This window comes from Lactuca virosa, chromosome 8, assembly GCF_052849685.1.
Source record: "Lactuca virosa cultivar CGN04683 chromosome 8, Lactuca_virosa_CGN04683_v6, whole genome shotgun sequence".
In the NCBI taxonomy this organism is placed as follows: Eukaryota; Viridiplantae; Streptophyta; class Magnoliopsida; order Asterales; family Asteraceae; genus Lactuca; species Lactuca virosa.
In genome coordinates this window covers 168,236,330-168,260,412 of record NC_136433.1, presented here as the reverse complement: position 1 = coordinate 168,260,412, position 24,083 = coordinate 168,236,330, and the positions used below count along the sequence as shown (strand labels likewise).

The 24,083-nt window shown below is 31.0% G+C and overlaps 1 pseudogene; it reads right to left on the bottom strand.

The window, feature by feature from the left end:
- Nucleotides 1-248: 248 nt before the first annotated feature.
- LOC145131049 (neutral ceramidase 1-like) lies at nucleotides 249-1,827 on the bottom strand (annotated as a pseudogene).
- Nucleotides 1,828-24,083: the final 22,256 nt, after the last annotated feature.

The following is a 24,083-nucleotide window of genomic DNA, read 5'->3' as shown; positions in this document are numbered from 1 at the left end:
TTTGCATTTAATGTCTCATAATAGAAAATAAAATATAATATACAAAAAAATAAAATTCATTACATAAAATTTAATGTCATACAAATAATCGTTCCATGGAAAGATAAAACAAATCAATAGAAGTTGAAACAGAAATTTACAAACTAATAGTTCTAATAACCTAATGTGTGCCTCACTGTAAACAGGATTTCTGCTGATTTTTTTAAATGTGTGCCTCGCTTGTCTCCACTCTTCCTTAGTAACACCACTCAAGGACTCTTCCTAATGTGTGCCTCACTTTGCTCCTGACTTGGCGCTTTTAGCAAGTTCCTCACCAATTTCCAAAATGGATTCCCCTAAAAAATAATTAAAAATTTTCAAACATATAACAAAATTGAAAAAACTCATAAAACACGATTTGTTTTAACTTACAGTGTTGTCCCCTTACTTAAAATCAAAAGCCCCAGGCCCATCAGTTGTTCCAGCTGCAAATGCAAATCCCGTGACAGCAGGACATGTTTTAACACTCTCATTCCCTCCTTTTTTCACCTCAAGCTGTGAAAAATCCAAATAACTGTGAAGAAAATCAATATTTCCAGTTAATTTTTCAGCAGAGCTGTTAAAAAGATCGGCAGCTTTCTTGAATCGCCTCTCCCCAATTATACGCGTGCTTTCAAATTCATCTAGGTATCTGTCATTAATTGAAAAAATTCAACATTCATACATAAAGCAAAATAAAAACTTAAAAACACATCAAGAGAAGGATTATAATGTATAAAAAAAATAAAAACACGAACCCTGGTCCTCTTCCATAACACAACTCATTCTTCCCACCACAAGTACTATGATTAAAATCACAGGGTAACCCAGTATCTGTGCAAAAAGCCCCAATCACATTTGGACTCACATCCCCACAATTCGATTGACAAAAAGCAGATACAAATATTGGCCAATTTGAAGATCTAAGAACACTTCTAACACGTCTTGATATGCTCAAATACTTGGTTGTTGGTTAACCAGAAGTTGACTGAAATGAAGACGCGAGTTCCAACAACTCATGGTTTGTATAAAAACACCATAAGATTAAAAATAAACAATTTTAACTGGTAATTATTTTAAAAAACTTACGATTTGTTTGTGAAACTTGAACAATATTGGAGACTCTTCGTGGGTTTTCACTAACACTTTTCTGATTGAACCAATCTTCCATGAGGCGTGCAGTTGTTCCTTTGTTGTCCCCACTGATTAACTCATTTGTACGACTCATTGAAGTTCCATGAGTAGCAAACCAGTTAAAGGCACCCACTGGACCCCACTGATCATCTACAAACCTCAAAAGTGTTATTTCTTTATCCACATCATACTTGTATTTTGCCCTTTCTGTTGCAGGATTGTTAAGATAAGCAGTTAGGGCTACGATTCACACCTGCATCTAAGATCTCTCCTGCAAGTTTTATACCAAAACTACCATAAATAAATGGCCCACAGGTTATAATGCTAACAAAATTAAGATATTTTTACCTTTGTTTACAAAAACTGATCCAGGATGAAGGTTTTCATGAGCACGAATGATGCTTTGTTCAATGCCATCAACTATTACATCAAATGATTGGCGTACGAATCCTAAAGATGTAACAATATACACCACATATTGCAGATAACCTCCAGGGCCAGCATGGGTGTGTATACAACTAATGGCAACATTCTTTTCTGTGTATAAATCTCCATACCTATAGAGCAAAAAAAGATGTTTTATTTGCCTATAAAGACTATAACTTGATCACCGATTATAAGTGTAAAGATAGAACATTAGAACTACAGTAAAGTATTAAAGTACCATGCAAGCATCAAGATTTACAAATATTAAAGTACCTTGGAATCAAATCTCTAGCACCGGGTGACAAATGACTGGGAAGGGTATATATTCCACCCTTAAACAACAAATCAAAATGAGAAGGGTATAAATGGGAATTTATCAAATATTAAACTGACAGACCTTAATTTTCTTGAAAAGGTTGGGAATGTTTTCCTCGTCAAAAGGAAGGGTCCTACAAAGAAGAGCATACAGGATAACACCACAGCGCCATACATCTACCTCGGGCCCAGCATATAGTTTCCCAGATATAACCTATTTTAAAAAAAATGTTAAATCTGATGCTGAAAATATTAGTCTGATTTATGTGAAATTTATATTTTATACCTCAGGGGCTGCATAATTTGGACTTCCACAACTTGTTTTGAGAAAATTTCCATCACGCATGATATTACTCAAACCAAAATCTGCAATTTTCACATTACATTTGGCATCCAATAGCAGATTCTCAGGTTTAAGATCTCTGTGGACCACCATATTACGGTGGCAATACATCCATGACTGATAGCAGCAGAAAGGACATCGGGTATCTATTAACAAGTACCTGATCAACAAAAACTGAGAATTAAAGTTTCCAATTTTTCAATGTGAGAAAGAAGAAAGATAGGTTAGGTTGACTTACGATTGACTATTGGGAGCTTCCCCTATGCAAGAACAACACAAAATTTGTTCAGCTGCCATCTTTTCATAGAAATCTGGGTGTTTGGGCGCATGGTTGCTGATTTTGTTTCCAGAACCCACTTTTCGTAATTTTCAACCTAACAAATTATAAGAAAATATAAATACTAAACTATAAGAAATAGAAATAGAAATAGAAGATTATTTATTTTATATATAACAAAAAGGGACCTCAGCTAGCATCTTTTCACAGAAATCTGGGTGGAGCATATCGAATGTGAAATTAACTCCTAGAACAGGTTCCGACATTATGTTTCTGAAATATTTAGATCGTCAAGGCTCGAGATTTTTCCTTCCGCAAAACTATCGGTTGTTGAACGGACACGCAGACCATGCGCCCGCTGGTTTAAATCGTCTAAAATACGCAGCAAAGATAGGATGTTGTAACTGAAAATAAGCCAAACTTTATAAATTGTCCAAACCAAGAATAAATAAAAACAGGAAAAGAGAACATGATAACATTTGTCTAACTGAAAAGAAGCCAAACTTTATAAATTGTCCAAACCAAGAATAAATAAAAACAGGAAAAGAGAACATGATAAGGAAATAAGAATGAAACATGGTAGCAAGAAACTATACACTTTACAAGGATATGTTCACTAATCACTATGTTGCTATTCCTTGCATTTAACCTTAAACAAAATAAGGTTAAAATAGTGGCATATAAGTTACTGACAACCAGGTTTGTTGTGATTTGTATCAAACTGGGTATATAATCCTCTAAATAATCAAATAATTATAAGCAAAAATGGGATACTGAGCACTAAAAATTTATTAAGATGACATGATTTGTAAAATTCTGTAGCACCAAAACTCAAATGTCTAAAAATATTGCCTTAAACCCTAAATATGAAGAACAGGGTTACAGAGCAAAAAGAAAATAAAGAATGGCATATAGTCTTTAACAGTTCCTTAATTATGATGACAAAAATAAACAAATGTGGGGTTTAGCTACTTATCCTAAACAAGTGCTCCTACAACCCACGTGCATCTAGCACAGTACCATCATTGTGTATATCATTATGTACTATAGCATAAAGAAAAATCATTCTCCTGATCAGTGTTGTATTAGTTTCAATGCAACTACACATGCCTCTAAAGATGTTCACGAAAGAACTAGTTAACATTCATATTTACTTTCATATAATTAACATTCATATTTACTTTCATATAATGATGTTCTAAACATATAATCACAGTTAACCTAATGAATCAAGTCAACTGTAACAACAACAATGAAGAAGAAACAAAGCATAATGAAGTATAAAAAAATGTTCTAAATATATATTGTGAACACGATCTAACAACAAAAAAATACAGGGGAGAAGAGTGAAACCTGATGGATGATGGATCGATTTTTTTGTATATTCTGAACAAGAATGAAGTCTGCAATAGGGACGTTGAAGCAGTAGGGACGTTGAAACACAGGATGAAAGACCGATTTTTTGATGTATGTTAGAATGATACATGATCTTTGTTATCCTTGTCATTGATTCTCTTCTCTCCAAATCTCTCCAATTTGGGAGGAAGATTAGGAGGGAAGATTATCCTCTGATTTCCTTTCTTTTCTTCCCAAATCATTCCAAAAAAAAACTCGGGAACACTATGGTTTACTCTTTCGCTCCGATTCCCTCCCTTTCTCTCTTCTTCCCTCGTTAAATGAGACTCGGGAACTGTGTAAATATCGACCCATAATCTGCTTCCATCACTAGAGACAAAATCACTCCCGTTGTACCTCTCGTCATCATCTTCATCAAGAACAAGTTGTCTTTGAATAGCTTGATAGATGGTTAAATGGCGATTGAGTGGATTTCCATTTAGGTGGCAGACGTAGATGGAAAGTGGGGTCGGGACGTAGTCTCCGGCACGATGACGCTGATGAGTCGCAGTCGCTGGTGAAGTGAGGCGAGCCTGATGAGGTCTCCGGCCGGTGAGAGGAAGTGTTGCAGTCGTACTCTAGCTCGATCATCTGGAGAATGTTGTAGTAAAAAAAAGCCCTAGTTATCGTGTGGGGGAGTTTAGGGTTGTTTTGAGATGCTAAGGTTTGGTTAGAAGGGATGTAGAGGGAACAAGGGAGACTGAGAGAGGATCGAATAGGTGGGGATTTTAATTTTTTGGGATTCCATTTACCGCCTTGGCTAACGCGCGTTTCATTAAAAATTATAAAACGACATGCTTAGATGACACAAATTTTATAATAAGCGCCCTCCGTGTTTTTTTTCTGACACTAAATTTAGGGCACGCAAAAATGGGCGTCCTTAATCCTTCAAATTCCTTGAGAGATGACATCATTTTAAGGTCACACACTTTTGCGTATCGTAAATTACTGTGTGTCATTGTTCGCGCGTCATTAAAGGGCTGTTTTCTAGTAGTGTTTGGATATGAGTTTTCAACCCATTTAATTAAATGGATTGCCACAACACGACACGAAATATAAATATGTAAGGTTAGTGTTGAGATTTTCAATCCAAAAATGACATGTTTATTTATATTCAAGTTTTTTAGTTTTTTAAATAAATTGGAGTGCCGTAAATTTAAAACCGGATTTAAAAGAAACACTTTGAGTTGAGTGGATTTGTAATATGAAAACGACTTAGGCCTCGTTTGATATACATCTGACCGATTCGGGTCAAACGTTTTTGGCTGACTCGGTCAGCTGAACTTGTTTGATAAACATATATCGGATGTATGACTCGGTAAGATAGAGCTGAGTGGAAAAGACTTTGGTTATCTGCTGACTGAGAAAGGGAGAGACAATTTCTGAAAGAGCCCTTGCCCTAATATGTTCCAAGTTTCAGCGTCTCCAGCGCCTCATCCCGTTTTTCTCTCTTTCAAGCGATTGATAAAGCTCTGCCCCCCTCTCCCCCTCCCCCATCGATCGGTGATTTGCGCCTCTACAGCCCTACCGATTTCCGATTTTGCTGCTTCTTCTCATCAGGTATGGTTCTCCCTCTTCTCAATTGCATTTTTTCTGCTTGAAGTTCCCATTTTTGTTGTTCAAGTTCCGACCATTTTTATGTTCAAGTTCCGATTTTATTCCTGTTCAAGTTCCGATTTTTTTGTTGTTCAAGTTCCGATTTTTTGCTGTTGAAGTTCTGATTTTTTTTTTGTTCTATCTGCTTGTCTTTTTGTTGTATCTGAAGTTGAAGGAGAAATTTGTTTGGCAAAAAAAATTGAAAGAGAAATGTTGTGCAGAATTTTTTTTATAGAGAAATGTTGTGCAGAATATTTTTTGATTTATGAATCTGATATATATTTTTTTGGTGAATCTGAAATATATGATTGATGAATCTTATATGTATTTTTTTGGTTTCAATAGGAAAGAAATTTGGAGTGACAGAGTTTGAGTTGATTTTGTCATAACACATCAAGTGTCTTCTTTAATCTTATTATGATGAACTTGAGTTGATTTTGTGCACGAACTTGAGTTGGAGAAATTCATAACGCATGAATTGCCATTTTCTGAGATCAATAAGGCTTTTGATTTGATGCTTAAAGGTGAAGGTCTCCAATGCATAATTCGGATGGGTGAATAAATGGAGAGGAACGATTTTTGAAATGTTATATAATAGTAGTTCATATTCCATGTCATAACACATCAAGTGACTTTATTATGTATGAGTGTTTCTGTGTTGAAATCTTGAGTTTATAAATTTCAATGATTATTAGTTCACTTCTCTTAGTAATTTTTAATGTTATCGTATACCTACAATGTTATACCACACTTTGGTATAAAATTTATATTTCTATCAAGTTTCATAAATTTTTTATTAATAGTATATTTTAAATTAATATTACATGTATAAAATAATTTAAAATTTTTTGATTAATAGTATATTTAATAAAAAGATTCTTGAGCATTGGGATAAAATGATCATTTTGCATTAGTTAGATGTGAATCAAACAGCATGGTTTCCTACTCAGTCAGAATTTATGCAAATTCAGTCAAATATACAATCAAACAGTATGGTTTCTTACTCAGTCAGAATTTATTACTCAGACAGATCTTTCTCAGTCACCAACTATCAAACGGGACCTTAACCGTTTAGGTCAAGACTTCCGCTTCAATTTCAGCAACTATCAAACGGGACCTTAATATTCTTTTCTATTTTACCCCTTCTTCTCCCAATTCGTACTCTTTTCTATTTTTCATTTTTCCTTTTGTCTCTTTTGGCTTTGGGGTCTCCTTTACTAATTAAATTGGTTTTATATACCAATACTTTCATGACTATTTTGACTATCCCAATTATTAAAACCAACTCGATCCCTCTAGCCCAATCTTTTAATCATATCATTAAAACACTAGTAGAAGGCATTATAAAGAAGTTTAAGTTTCTTCCATGTGGGACAAGTGTCATAAAGGAATTTTTTCTTAAACAAAGTTCCAACATTTTAGTGTTTTAACTCGATATAACACAATATTTTTACAATGTATAAACCCTAACCCTTTCACCCAACACGAACTCGACTCGAAAATAAATAGGTTGATACAACACGACATGTTAATTAAATGAGTAAGATTAGGTTTAAGTTATCTCAACCTGTGTAATGTTTCAACATGACATGTTTAGCTTTAGTTGTTATGTAACTTTTCTATATGGCGACAACTTGTTTGGTATTGGGATTTACACATCCTTCAAATTTGTACGATGGTGAATTGGATTCGTGGACTAATAATTCAAAGCTTAATGTGATGTGACATAAATGTTGGAATGTGGTCGTACTATCTGGGTGTGTGGTGATTTGTTGTTTTGGAAATACACTTCGTCTTCCTTTTTCGACGGAAACCACTTAGAGATGTTAATTTCAATAAGATAGTTATTCATACCTAGGGCTGTAAACGAACTGAACGTTCGGCGAACCGTTCGTGAACTGTTCGGCGGGAAGTTCGTTTATGTTCGTTTATTTAATAAATGAACGAACATGAACACAAATTCTTGTTTGTTTAGTTAAACGAACGAACATGAACACAAATTCTTGTTCGTTTAGTTAAACGAACGAACATGAACAATGGTCTCGTTCGTTCATTTACGTTCGTGAACATTCGTTTATGTTGTTCGTTTACGTTCGTTTATGTTCGTCCGTTTAAGTTTTTTTAGGTTCATATATTTTCAATTGTTTTTTTATTACATTACTATATTATAATTCGTTTATGTTCATATATGTTCAATTGTGTTTGTTTATTTTTCTTCGTTTATATTCGTTCGTTTATGTCCGTTTAGCATGTTCACAAACATAAACGAACGAACATGAACAAGACAATTTGTTAAACGAACAAACATGAACAAGAAAACTCCGTTCGTTTATCCGTTCGTGTTCGTTCGATTGTTCGGCTAACTTAAACGAACGAACATGAACAAGCCTTTGTTCATGTTCGTTCGGTTCGTTTACAGCTCTATTCATACCTATTTTTTTGCAGATTTATTTTTGATTTTCGATAGTTGGATTGGTTGGTTGTAAAAACCAAAATTAACTATTACTTTTCTATAATGTTTTTATTATTGTAACTCGTTAAAGTAGAATTGGATAATGGTTAAACCAGCTCTCACAAATTTACAAATGTATGATTCAATATAATAAATCGTAGTTTCTCATATAATATATCGAACACACTGTTAGTACAGAGATGAGAATGACACGTGGACCGTTTGTAGACGGATGGAGAGACAAAACTTAACAACTCCCTGTTAACTGTTTGCCTTTTGTTATTTTATTTAGTTTTGTTTTATTTTATAAATGAAAACCAACACATTAAAAAGAAATACTATATTAAGACGTATAGTGTATTATATTATTGATAGAATAATATCGACAGAAGAATATTGAAATATCATAATTGTTGATACAATATTACAATTTTGATAAGATTAAACAATGTGGGATTTTGAGAACCATACTGTAGATATATGAAATACTTGAAATTATTGTCATGTGATATGTTCTAATGATTTGAGTTGACTTGTGATTATAAGTAATGATAATAACATAGTTATAAATATCTATATCTATTATTATTTTTTTTCAACTTGTTTACTGATTTAATCAAATAAAAAGATTTTGCCACTTGCGAAATCTCATGAGTTATAATTTAATTGTATTTTTGAGGATTTTATGGTAATTCTTTGTACTTATTCTAGAATTTCAAGTACACTTTTTATTATTCAAGGTTAGACTAAATTTAAAGAATCAGGTAAAAAATCGTTCGAATCATATCTAAGTCATTGACTTTGTATAATTTTACATGCCATGTAGATATGTTTTATATAAAGAAGCACAATTGCACAAATATCTCATAATACAAGAAAAATATTAATTTAAAAGTTTAAACAAGTGTTCGATATATAATAATATTTGGTAATGATAGTTGAATGTACAAATAAACCTATGACAAATTATACGCAAAAGAGTTTTTTGAAGTCATTTTGTTCAAAATAAATCGGTATACTTTTCCATGCCGATTTTATATTAAGTAGAGGTAATATATATATATATATATATATATATATATATATATATATATATATATATATATATATATATATATATATATATATATATATATTATAGAGAACCATAATTAACCAAGAAACCAATCTTTTTTTCAACTTTAAGAACTTATTTTTTATCAAAAAAAAACTAAAAATACAGAAATTCATAACTTTTTATTCTTTTTCCAATGATATCAAATTCGATAAAAAAAATTTCGTCAAATTCACAATGTAAATCTTTGAAGATTCACAATGTAAATCTAAATTCACACGGTGAATCCGAAAAATATATTTAACATTCACAATGTTAAGTTATAAATTTAGATATTTTTAGTTTTTTTTCGATAAAGAATAAGCTCTAAAACTTTAAAAAAAAAGATTTGGTTCTCCAAGGAACCAAAAAAAATTTTAAGTTCTAGAGCTTATTATTTATCAAAAAAAAAACTAAAAATATCTAAATTCATAACTTAACATTGTGAATGTTAAATATATTTTTCGGATTCACCGTGTGAATTTAGATTCACATTGTGAATTTTCAAAGATTCACATTGTGAATTTGACGAAAAAAAATTTATCGAATTTGATATCATTCGAAAAAAGATAAAAAGTTATGAATTTCTGTATTTTTAGTTTTTTTTTTTTGATAAAAAATAAGTTCTAAAAGTTAAAAAAAAAATTGATTCATTGGTTCTTTGGTTAATTATGGTTCTCTATTGAACCTCACTATATATATATATATATATATATATATATATATATATATATATATATATATATATATATATATATATATATATATATATGGTCCGGTTACGGTAAGGACTCTTTTTAAAATGAGAACTCGTGAGTACACCTTAAAAAAATTAAAAAAAATACAAATCAAAAAATCGAGCATAGTATTATATCCAGGAGAAAAAAAATTAGAAAAAAAATTTTGCATCATTAAAATTGTATCATAGATCATAAAAGTTGAATCATGGATCATAAAATTTATCTATGCTTCAATTTTAATGATCCAAATTTTTTTTCCAATTTTTTTTCTTTCCGATATAGTACTATGCTCGATTTTATGATTTCTATTTTTTTTTATTTTATTTTTAATTTTTTTAAGGTGTCCTCACTTTAAAAAAAGTCATCTCTCTCTCTCTCTCTTTCTCTCTCTCTCTCTCTCCCTCTCTCTCTCTCTCTGTCTCTCTCTCTCTCTCTCTCTCTCTCTCTCTATATATATATATATATATATATATATATATATATATATATATATATATATATAAAGGAAGCATTTTTCCTTTCACCATATTCATTTGAAACTCTCATGCATTTTTCCTTTCACCACATTCATTTGAAACTCCCATGACTTTTCAATTTCTTTCTAATATAATTATAAGTTGGTTAATAAGGTTAAATAAATATCAACCCTAAAGTGTAATCATATATAAACTAAATTTTAATATTAAAATAATATCATTACTTCTACTTATAAAGTTATGTTTTTTAACTTTTAACATATTATACTTGATGTATTAGTTTTAATATTGTGTTGGATGAAAACCATTATCATTTTAAAGATACAATTTTGAAACCATTTGTATAAAATAGTTAAATTATTAATTTAAATATAACATTACATGGTCAACTTAAATATAAATTTTAGTTTTAACTTAACCAACCCAAAAAATATTTTGTAAATAGGTAAAAGTGATTAATTGTAGCGTCTTTCTAATAATGATTATAAGTTGGTTAATAAGGTTAAATAGATATCAAACCTAAAGTGTAATCATAAGTAAACTAAATTTCAATTTTAAAAAAATATCTTTACTTCTACTTATAAATTTATGTCTTTAGCTTTTAACATATTATACTTAATTTATTAGATTTAATATGTTGTTGTATGTAAACCATTATCAGTTTAAAGCTACAACTTTTGAACAGTTTGAAAAAAATAGTTAAATTGTTAATTTAAATATAACATTACAATTTCAACTTAAATATAAGTTTCAGTTCCTCTTAAAAAACCAAATAATATTTTGTAAATAGTTAAAAATAATAAATAGTAGTGATAAATGCAAAAACTAAATTGTAATCTCAATTTAACTAAAATATTTCCTAAAGATATTTTTATAATCGCTAAAAGTTTTCAAATAAGTAGCTTAAAATAACTTACAATAACAATAGTTAAAAATAACTCTATATAAATAATTATATTGTTATCTTTAAAATCAAAAAAAAAATATTTGATGTTTTAAATAATTATAATGATAGAAATTAAAACATTAAGCAAACAAATTTTAAAAAATTAAATAACAATAACAACAACTATAAATAACATTAAATCATACATTATATTTAATTTTATTCATGTGTAACTCGCGGGTAAAAGTCATTCAAATTATTGACATTATGTCGTTATAATAGATGTATACATTATCATATAATTCAAAATAATCAATATATTATATCAATTTAGTATACGAATTATTATATTAAATTTAACAACAACATTATTGTTATATTTTAAAAAAAAACATATATCTGTAAAGACTTCAACTATATAGGTGTTTCTGAGCAAAGCACAGGCATTCGCCTAATATACTTATAAAGAAAGCGTTTCTCCTTTCACCACATTCATTTAAAACTCCCATGACTTTTCAATTTCTTTTTAATAATGATTATAAGTTGGTTAATAAGGTTAAATAAATATCGAACCTAAAGTGTAATCATAAAGAAACTAAATTTCAAGATTAAAATAATATATTTACTTCTACTTATAAAATTATGTCTTTAAATTGAACATATTATACTTAATTTATTAGGTTTCATATGTTGACGTATATAAACCATTATCAGTTTAAAGCTACAACTTTTGAACAGTTTGGATAAAATATTTAAACTGTTAATTTAAATACAATATTACGTGGTCAACTTAAATATAAATTCCAGTTCCATTTAAAAAACCCAAAGAATATTTTGTGAATAATTAAAAGTGATAAACTGTAGTGCTAAATGCAAAAATAAAATTATAATCTCAATTTAACTAAATATATTTCATAAAAATATTTTGATAATCATTAAAAGTTTTCAAATAAGTAGCTTAAAATAACTTACAATAACAATAGTTAAAACTAACTCTATATAAACGATTATATTGTTACCTTTAAAAACAAAAAAAAACAATGTTTGATGTTATAAATAATTACAATGATAGAATAAAACATTAATCAAATAAATTTTAAAAAATTAATTAACAATAACAACAACTATAAATAACATTAAACCATATATTATTTTTTTTTTGTTTTCATTTATGAGTAACCCGCAGGTAGAGGTCATTCAAACGATTGAGATTATTAAATCTTAATATATATATATATATATATATATATATATATATATATATATATATATATATATATATATATAATTCAAAAGAATCAATATATTATATCAACTTAGTATACAAATTATATATCAAATTTAACAACATTATTGTTATATTTAATAAAACATATATTTGTAAAGATTTTAACTATATAGGTGTTTCTACGCAACGCACGAGCATTCGCCTAGTATTTATATAAAGTGGCTAGAGCTCTACAAAAGAATGGTGCATACAATTATACAAATTACAAAATAAACAGTATAATTGGGCCTATATACAAACGGTCTAATAATAAGCTACTTGTAATAATGGATCATGGGTTGCGAGTTATACCCTTATAGTATTATTAGTTTATTAACTTATAGACATAGTCATGGTCTTATTGTAAATACAATATGGATCAACTTTATAGGCCCAGTAAGCATGATGCTTACTTGCTTAAATGTAAATACATAAGGAAGATGGATCAAATTCTAAACGACTGTGATTATTAAATTAGAAAACAGTGTATAAATATTAGAGCTCCATAGGATTGGTTTGTGTGAACACGGCACGAGAATATTAAGCTTGGCAATAACAAATTAACAATGAATAACTTTCTTTACATAAATCAATATATTTTATTTTTTATGTTTAAAGAAAAAAAGCTAGGTACATATAAAAAATTTATGATCAGAACTCAAAGGTCACAGGTCACGTATTAAATAAATATTTTGTATAAATCATAGTTAATATTTCTATTAATGAGATTTAGTTAACCTAATTGAGACTAAAAATTGTGATTGTGTACACTGTATAGCCTTTCTTATATAAAGTTAAGATTCGAGTACACTATCACTTAACCCAAAAATTACACCGTCACAAATTCAGTTATCAATAGCATATCCATAAATGGTCAGCTTCAACCGTTTATAACAGCATGCTTTGAACATTGGTCGGGAAACTATGAAAAACATACAAACGTAATAGATGCAATTCGATAACAGAAAATAGAACGTCAAAATGCTTTGGAGGAGGTTTTTATGGTGCTTCAGCGTAGAGTTAGTTTTAGTACACAACTTGAGAAGCGCCCACACATAGAAAAACAAAAATATATTCGGTAGGAATAGTTTTTATGAATGCACTTATATAAATTTTCAATTTCTGAATGCTGAAAAACAATAAAATTAAAAAGACCTTGCAAAAATCCCCCAAAAAAAATCTATCTGATATTTTCAGTCTTTCATGTACTCATCAAGGAAATTAATTTTTACCTTGATTCTCTCACCAAAAAAATCTAGCAACTCCATTAAAGACTGAATAAGCTTCTTATGAAGGGTTATGGACTTGTACATTGAGACTTCTATTATGAACATACTTGAAGAGACCGGATACGAATGAAGTTTCTCCAAAGTATGCATCTGCTCATCAACAACTTTGATCGCTTATTCTAAGGATGTTATTTTAATTTTTCTTTTGTCCATATCGTATGCGATATCTTTATGTATGAAAATCATAATTTCTTGTTTTCAAGCAAATAGTAGATATTATGTACGACACAAAGTATGAGTTGATATGAAGAAAATGATCATGTTTATATAGTAACTATCATATTAAGGAACAAAGTCAATTTCATATGTATGTTAAATTAAATGGTTATAATTAAAGAATGAAGTTACAATTTCGTTATTCAAAACGGCTTATTGCAGTACATGAGTATTGTGAGTTAGTTTCTCCATAAATTAAGGATAGTTACATTACATGGAAATCTAGAAGTTTCTACCATTCAACTTTCATGCAATACTTATGATTGTTTTTTCCTTGCAGATAAAACTTTATTATTATGCACTTCAAGTAACTGTTTTATATAAAAGTTTACTATTATATGCTTTAAATAAGTGTTTGTGTGGAAATTTTAAAAGCAAATTCATTTAAACAACTTGTAATGTGAAAATATTCATTGGTAGATAAAAGTTTTTAATTACAACATCTTTAAAGCATAAAACTCTAAACACCTTGTTTTTTTATGTTCCTTCAAGATAAAAAAAAAGGAATATCAATAAATGTTCTTGCAATAGTAGAGCAAAAATAGAATACCTACATAATACATGTTATTATGATAGTTGAGGACATCTTTAAGAAACATGATGAAGCTGAGAATGCATGGTTATTGACAACATCGACACAAAATATGGAATAATATTAGATCGTAATGTTCATTATTCAATAAGACATTGTTTGATGATTCAAGAGAGAACAAAACTCAATAAATAGATTACGGTTATGAAATTAGATCTCATGGAATGATGAAAAGAAAATTGTTAAACATGGATTAGATTCAATGTAAACTATTCTTCGATGGATAATACAAGATGATTACTTCTTAACTGGAATTTTGGTTAACATAGTCAAATAAAATGTAAGTGATGAAGAGGTGACGAAGATGATTAAATTTTATTGTAAATGATTTGATTGGATAACCCTATTGCATACATGGGGAATCAAAACGATGGAAAATTTTGGTTTTTGGGAATAAATAAAAATGAAAGGTAAAATTTGGTTGATGTGAATAAAGATTATGAAATGAGATCTCATGAGATGATCAAATCATAATTTCATAGGAATAACTTAGATTTAATGAAAATCGTTCTTCATTGTAAGAACCTTATTCACTGAGGACATTTTTGTTATGTGTTTCATCTTTTTGTCTGAATGATATCTTGCCTTGAACATTTTCAAAAGGATTGAACTATAACAAAAGCTTTTAGATATAGATATATTAGACAATATTTTTTTCATGAGTAAGGGACAATAGGATAATCTTTTTATAGTGTAAATGGGTTTTGATATTTATGAAAATGACTTATGTGTATCTTATAATTTTATTGACTCTATGTCCTATTAAGTTAACCGTAAATAGACTAATGATGTGTAAGACTTGATGTCATAATAATGACAGTTGATATGACTATTCAATAACTTTGAAAATATATACATTTAAATTATATTTTTCGGAAACGGTTCAAAAGTATTTGTTTTAAATAGAAAATGTCAGTGTTGTAAAAATCTCAACCAGATCCTGATTAGTCCTTAAGTGTTACCCAAACGACTAGAAGGTGTCTAACGATTAATCTTTGCATACACAATGAGCGAAGCAGTAGCAAGCGATAAAATTTTAACAAAATGAAGAAGTTCTATCAATGGAAACTATTTGAGAAATGATTATTGTTGTATTAATCATATTAATTAATTTTGTTATGATATTAGTGGTATTTACGAACCTTATTATGATATTCATCATATTTTTTTTAATTTAAAGAATTGACAATTTAGGGGCCCTGATTAATACTCACCTGGCAGATTAAACCCTTAACCCTAGTCCACCAACTAGCTAACATCAAAGGTTTTTACAACCTTGGAATATGCATAACACATAGGCTAAACGATTACATAAACATATTAATACATAAGAAGGATATAGGAGATAGGATATAGACATGTAGGAAGTAAATGATTATACTTTTCGGCGGTAACGTTTCAACAATTAATTGATGATAAACATTGGAAACCCAAAAGATATCTTTTATATATATATATATATATATATATATATATATATATATATATATATATATATATATATAAAAGATATCTTTTGGGTTTCCAATGTTTATCATCAATTAATTGTTGAAACGTTACCGCCGAAAAGTATAATCATTTACATATATATCAGTTATCTCGTATAAAGTAATTCATTATGATCTAACAAATATATATTTTCATCCTATCATAAACCAAAATACAACAACCCTTTTTTATCTACTTCAAACATATTAATCCATAGATATATTTCAAATGAAAATTACACTAAAAAGACACGTACCCTTTAGTAGTTCTATGAAGACCTTCAAAGAGATGTAAACCGAAAACATTCTGCTTTGGAACTATTCAATGATTACAAAGGTGATTTTGAGGAAAAAATCGAGATGTTGAGGGAGGTAAAAGATTTTGACCCATCCTTCCACCAACTCAACAAACATATTTATCTCACACAGTCAATTTGCAAGGATGGTCACATTTACAACACTTTAACAACCATACATAAACACCTTGATGAAAAAATCAAGAAGAAAACAGAGATTATACACAAGTTTGGAAAACATTGAACATCATAGTCACAGTTCTTTCAAATATATTGTTAATACTTTTCCTTTTTTCGATGATTGTATTTTTGAACATGAAATGCAAGTTATTCTCTCATCAACTTGCCTTCCGGTTTCTTCATCATGACACCGTCTTCTGTAAAAGGAAAAACCAAAAAGCAAAAAGACATTTTGAAAGAGAAATCGAGCATTTGCACAAAAACTAATAATTAAAGAGAGAGAGAGAGAGAGAGAGAGAGAGAGAGAGAGAGAGAAGGGGGAGAGATATCTCAACCTAAGGTGCGGATGCATTAATTTGAGGAATTGGAAACAACACATACGTTCCACACTAGAACCAATTAAGTACTAATAATTAAATCCTTTCAACAAGTCCTGGTAAAATCGCCAACTCTCATGGTCGTTCTTCTTGATATACTCGACCAAAAACTCTTCTTCTTCTTACGTCCATGGCTCTCTCTTCAATAATGTATGTTCACCATATAGCATACCTACCATTTCCTTCCCTTAAGATTTCATATTGATAGTCCATACTCTCGAATTACAATGAGATTTCCATAAGTACTAACCTTAAATTTTGGTATGATTCAATCTCTTCCTCTCGGATTCAGGTAACTCTACATGTTCTCATACCCTTATGGAGCTCATTACTCCATAATTTCATCTATACAATTTCCTACCAAGAAATGGATAACATTCCATCTTGGACTTAATTCCTACATAATCCATATTGACAAACCATTTAGCAATCGAAACAAGAATCAATTTACATCGATCCTTTAATTAACAATTACTTTCTATAGGTGACTCCGCCTCAAAACCTTATCACGTTGTTTCAGGATTACATACTACTATGGTACTACCTACCAGTGAGTTATAAACTCACCACATTCCCACTACGCTAATATGATCCTCCAGGTAGCCTTACCACTGAGGGTACCACCTTAGTAAAATCTTTCTATTCCATAATAAGAACATTCATCCAGGTTATCCCCAACATTTCCAATATATTAGACTTGAACATTGACAAGTCAACTGGTCATACTCTAACGGTGTCTCTAATCTCTTTTTTCTTTTAACTTACACAATCCTTCGACTAACAAGTTCCACATAGATGAAAATAATATGTGCGTTAGGATTCACAACATCTCCACTCCATGACTCTGAGTCTATAGGTGACCATGCCACCAACTCATGAGTCCAAATCCAAATCATATAGTGAAGTACCATATAAGAACACTCCACTAAAAACATAGTTATCACAACTACTCTTAATCTTTTATCCAATACTCGATACACTGAATATTATGCACATTAACAAAATCACATTCATTAACATGTGTACAAATCACATCTCCTTCTACTCAGGAATTCCATAATAACACACTATCTTACATATAGGGTTAACATTTCCTTTTCTTTCGCTTAAGAGTTATTAATATCAAATTTTACACTTTTCTTTTTAGGTTCATAATCTTAGCCTTCAGGATATATTCATTTGTCACCTCAACATATGGCCTCAACATTCTCTATGATTCTATTTACCTAAATCATCAATCCGTCCTCATGACTTAAAACATCAACAAATGCTAGAAATAAATTTCTTTTGATAATTACTTTTACACATACATCTCACTGAAAGCCATTAATTCACAATAAAAAAGATAACTTGATCTCTTTATTATCAATTACCACTCACGTATGAGTTAGTAATATACAAATACTTCTGCGTTACAATAACACATTCCATAAAATTTTCCAATTTTCAAACAATGCCACAATTATGTGAGGATCGAACAATATTTTAGTAATCGAAAGCCATCTTCTTCATCACATAGGCATCACGTGTCGTGTTTAATCTCCATACGTGTCATGTTCTTGCCTCATTTTATTTCAGCATCTTACTTTTGGGAGCGTCACATACTCTCTATGTATGCGTCACGGTAAAGCAAAGTACATTGCTAACATATACAATACTACGCATCACGGATATCCATGTTTCACAGCGTGTAACCCTTGAAAAAGCATTACTTAATCCAAATTCCAAACTTTCCCCTGCAACTATTTCTACATTACCCATATTTGAATCTAGTTTGAATAGAAATAACAAAATCATATTAATATTACTTTCATCCAATTTCCTCACACAAGTAAATCTTCACATTCACCATACAATTTACGGAAACAAATTGCACACATACCACAATATTCCCTAATTGTGTCCAAAATTTTGACTAACTTATATCCATAAAGTCTAGTCAATTCACATCTATATTCCACTCCCATGTTTAAGATTAGGAATCTACTTCTAGGCGCCTAATTCACTTAAACCACGGCTCTAATCCCAACTTGTAACGCCCAAATTTTAATTCAAAGTACACCCCCAAAAAAAATTATTACATGAATCATAAAAAATTTGGTGTACATTCATATCAGAAATCAGTACAAGTAGTTATCATGGGGATCTTACAATAACCTTTTGTAAGAATCCAATTCGGGAGATACTAACTTCACTTCATGCTACTAAGTTTACCTGAACCTGAAAGACACACATAACAAAACAGTACTTAGTGAGTAACCATATCAACAAGATATAAATTAGTTACACAACAATATATATCATCACATTCTCAACCATATAATCCTAATGTGTCTTCGAAACATCCAATACACAAGTACGACATTATTGACACCAAATTTATCATTTATTATTCATAATAGACTTACAGTCAAGAAAGCTACTATTAATTCCAATTAACCTCACTTCATTAGTAATATATACTACATATACTACAAACTCATCCAACCAACATCTCTCTTACTGACATTACAACCATTCAAACTTTCACTACAATATATTCTTTCGCGAGTATAGTATTTCGGCCACCAAGGCTACTATTAATTTTCCATTCTCCAATGATAATAAACAATATATCAGTACATCCACCTAGACTACTATCATAATGCAATTCTAACATACAAAATTCACACATCCTCATAACCCCATGGTGTTACAGTCACCAAAACCAACATTGATAATTGATCCCAATGCAGTGGTGTTACAGTCACCAAGGCCACCATTAATAACTAATTCTAATACAACGGTGTTATAGTGTAACATCCCAAAAATATTGATAAAAAAAATTATTTTAAAACCATCAAATCCATATAAGTGTTTCAAAACCAATCATAGTAAAACTGTATAACAATCATCAGAGTACAATAACAATCATCGGTGCGGAAAACATTAGGGGATGTTGTGCAGCCAAGCCGAACCCTTCCCTTTGGAACTGGAAGTACCTGAAATGTTTAAACCACAAACTGTAAGCACAAAGCTTAGTGAGTTCCCCAAAAATACCACATACCATACAACGGTCCTAGCCCAACATACAACATGCCCAACCCAACATATCAATGGGCCTAACCCATCATATTAACGGCCCATCCCATCATATAAATGGACCCAGCCCAACATACAATGAAAGAGTCACAAAAACAGCTAGCATCCTACTCAGTATAGTGAGAAGACACACTTGTCTCATAAAGTCAGCTAAAACTCAACTCAATGCCATGCAAACGGTGCTACCACACACCTATCGAACCAAACAAGGTCCAACCTTAGTCTATATTCTAGAACTAGCAGTTTAACCAAAAGTCAACCATGTCAAAAGTCAATGGTCAAAGTCAAAGTTTAATAATCATCATCAGCAATCCTCCATGTCGTGGCCTCCCTTTGGCCACGTCGTGGTCACATATGAAAAATCAGTCGAACTACCCCCAGTCGCCACATCGTAACAGCCTAAAGGCCACGTCGTGGGAACTAGGTCTGAACAGCTTAATGAGTTAAGTTGTTTTCTCCCAATACCAAGAGCACTAAATCTCAGATCTGGTCCTTCTCAAGGTCTTGATGGATAAAGTTTCCAACTTTATCCATTAATACATTCCAATAAGACAATATATCTAAACCTAGGTTCTTAAGGACATCAAAAGGTATGACTTATCCATTAAGATATTAATCACCAAAGACACTCATCCATGTTTTCCAGAAGGCTTTCCTTCACCTATTGGATCATAAAAATTGGTGCTTTATGGTCATGCATGTCCAATGCATGTCTCTTCAGTTTTAGGTCAAAATATGAGAGAAATGAACACAACTTATGCATGGGACCAAAATACTCCAAGGGACTCCAAATCTAGAACATGTAACCTCAAAGGGACCTTAAGGATCCATAAAGTTGCCAACTTTATGGAATCCATTCAATCAAACTTCCACAATCATTAAGAAATGGGACAAGAAACCTAGATGTAGAAGCTTATAACAAAAATCTTAGATCTTGAACACTTACAAGAGTCCAGAGAATGCACAAGAGGATGATTGTGATGTTTGCTTGCTGAACCAATACACTAGGACACCTTCTTCTTCTTCTTCTTCAAGCTATCAAAAGCACTAAAATGAGCCAAGAATCACCAAGATGGATTAGTGTTCGGGTTTCAAGGGTTTGAGAGTGATGGAAGTTGAGGGTGAGCAAACCCTAGCCCTCACTTTCCTTTAAATAGCGCTTAAGGCCAGAAACTTAGGGTTTTTCATAAAATGGTTGCCACATCGTAGCCAACATAGTGCCACATCGTGGAACTCATTTAAGATGCACGCCTCAAGCAAACTTTTCCACATCGTGGGGATACCTTTACCACGTCGTGGCCAATCAAATTCACCAAAATACTTTTGATATTCATACCTCGGAATTCGGATGTTACATATAGTCACCAAGACCACCACTTATAACTAATGTATATAATGTGGTGTTACATTCACCACGACCACCACTATATTAGTCAATGATATTAGTCATCAAGACTATCATGACTAATAAAATTCCATTATAGTGATATTGACAACACCAATCATACCACTAATTATATCTTAATAATATATAAGTATAGCATTACAGACACAAATTCCACCATTGAATTTTGTTCCTCAAATGATGGTATTACAATCACTCAAACTACCACCACTCTTCTCTAACTACATACAAGTATAACGTTACAGACACAAAATCCTCCATTGACTTGTATTCTCAAAATCGTGGTATTATAGTCACCCAGACTACCATCTACTTATATATATATATATATATATATATATATATATATATATATATATATATATATATATATATAAGTATAGCTTTACAAACATCAAGTTCGTGATTGACTTATATTTCTCAAATAATGGTATTACAATCATGCACACTATCATTAATTCCAAACCTATAGGCTCACAATACAATATCGCTCTTATCATGATTCCATCAAAGGTATACAACCTCATCACACTGCATGATGATTAACAAGACTACATTAGTCTAACACATATATGTACACTGATGGTACACCAACAACCTATTATACAACATACATATAATGTCATTAACCAAACTCTTTGTATACATTCCAACATAGTATTCCACTATATAAACTCTCTAGTTCTCGTAGCCATAAATGGATTCGCAAACATTCTACTACTCATATCAATAAAACTAGATCATTTATTTAATCTATATAAAGTATTCTTGATGTGGCTCAACTAACTCATTATTCCACATAGCAATAACCTTCTATAACTGTAACATCCCATTTTTCACAACATTATTTTCATTTTAATTAAGATAAAAACATCATTTTCAACCCAAGTCAAGAAATCTCATATGTTCAAAATACAGTCATCCAAAAATTAGAGTATCATAATAACTGTGGAAACACAAAAGCTGTTGAAGAGTGTGTACATTCAAGGTTCCACCTTCCCAAGATCATCTAAAGTACCTAAAAACATTTTAATCAACAGTTGTAAGCCAAAGCTTAGTGAGTTCCCGAAATACCACATACGACGATATACACATAGGCATACATTCATCCGGGTCCGCACCAACCTAACGGATGTCTAGGCTCACAACACTCTAGTTGATATTTCCATTAACCCGACCTTTATGAATGTCTTGACTCACAACACTTAATGTTGATCATGTCGTCAACTCGCCCATTTTTGGCCCCAAGCCTAAAGTTGTACCGCCCGCATTATTGCTCATCCACACAAAAACTAGATGCCTCAGCACTTTGTTAGGCTTTCTATGCATCAAATACACTCTAAACTAGGTAACGGAAAATCGAAACTACGATATACCTAAATGTACATGCAACGTATGGATTTATGGTTTCATATTAATTACATATACCCTATAAAACCAAAATACAAAGGATGAATCACATATCTCTTTTGCAGCCAAAGATCTTCGTGCTTGACTCCTCGTGCGTGCCACCTTGTTTGGATGATGGGGGACCTAAACCAGAATCCCTCTCTCGGTTCACACCCAATGAACTCAAAAGAGTACAATAAAAAATAACTAGGAGGGGATAAACTATAAGGAGAGTTCTTCCACAAGGAGGGAGAAAGAAGTGGCAAAAAATCAAGCCAAAGCAAGAGCAATGAAGAATGAATCCCTAAGGCCCTATTTATAGCTTTGGATACCCTCCAGGGTTTTATCCTCAAGCCCATGTGGGATGGATAACCCTATGAACGAAATTCCCCTTATCCAAAGGGAATTTTTGTCCACCACCCTTCTTCCTAGGGTTCTGGAATATTCCTGATTAACCAACTATTTATTAATTGATATTCAACTCTTCTATTAATTAAACTATTAATTAATTCCCAAATTGTTTTCCAATTAGTTTCTAATTAATTATTAAACCATAATAATTAATAAACTAATTCCTCCTTTATTTATTCCACTTAATTTGTGTCTTGAGGGAAACCCAAGAGGACCCTGTTATTATCAGAAATATTACCAATAGTTAATGACCTTGGATATACTTTCCAACAGTCTCCCACTTGGACAAGTAATCAACTATATGTGGTCCAATACTTCTCTAATAATCAACAGAGATAATGTCATCAAATGCATCTGTTGAAATCTACACTAATAAGTTTTCAACCCTCAGATAAGTGATCAACTATTCTTTCATCCTTATGATATCTGTATGAATTCGAGACATGGATAATGGTCAATCTCATAATTCAAGATTATATTTCCCGATAAAGACTTGTGGTGATTGCATTTGACTACTAAATTGAACACATCATATTTGAAGGGTTTTGAGCATTCTAACACTCCTATGGTGTACATGCAACCCTAGAAACCTTGGATCTATGTTTTATCTAAGATACATGCAAATAATAATTTTTCCAAGGTTTACTTCCTAACTAGCATGTTCTGGGGTACTTGAATCATAAAACACTAGTAGAATTACATACCTTTTAGTAGTGGTTGATTTCTTTGAGTTTGAGAGCCTAGCACCAATAATGTGGATGCCTCAAATGGAAGTCACAAATCACCACAAACTTTGGAAACCTTTAGAGAGAGTATGAACACTTGTAGAAATCGTCCACCTTTGCTCACACACACACACTAGTGCCATTTCAAGTTCCAAGGACTCCTTTATATAGTGTGGTGGATTGGGGTTACATCCATGTAAACCCTAATGCCCATGAC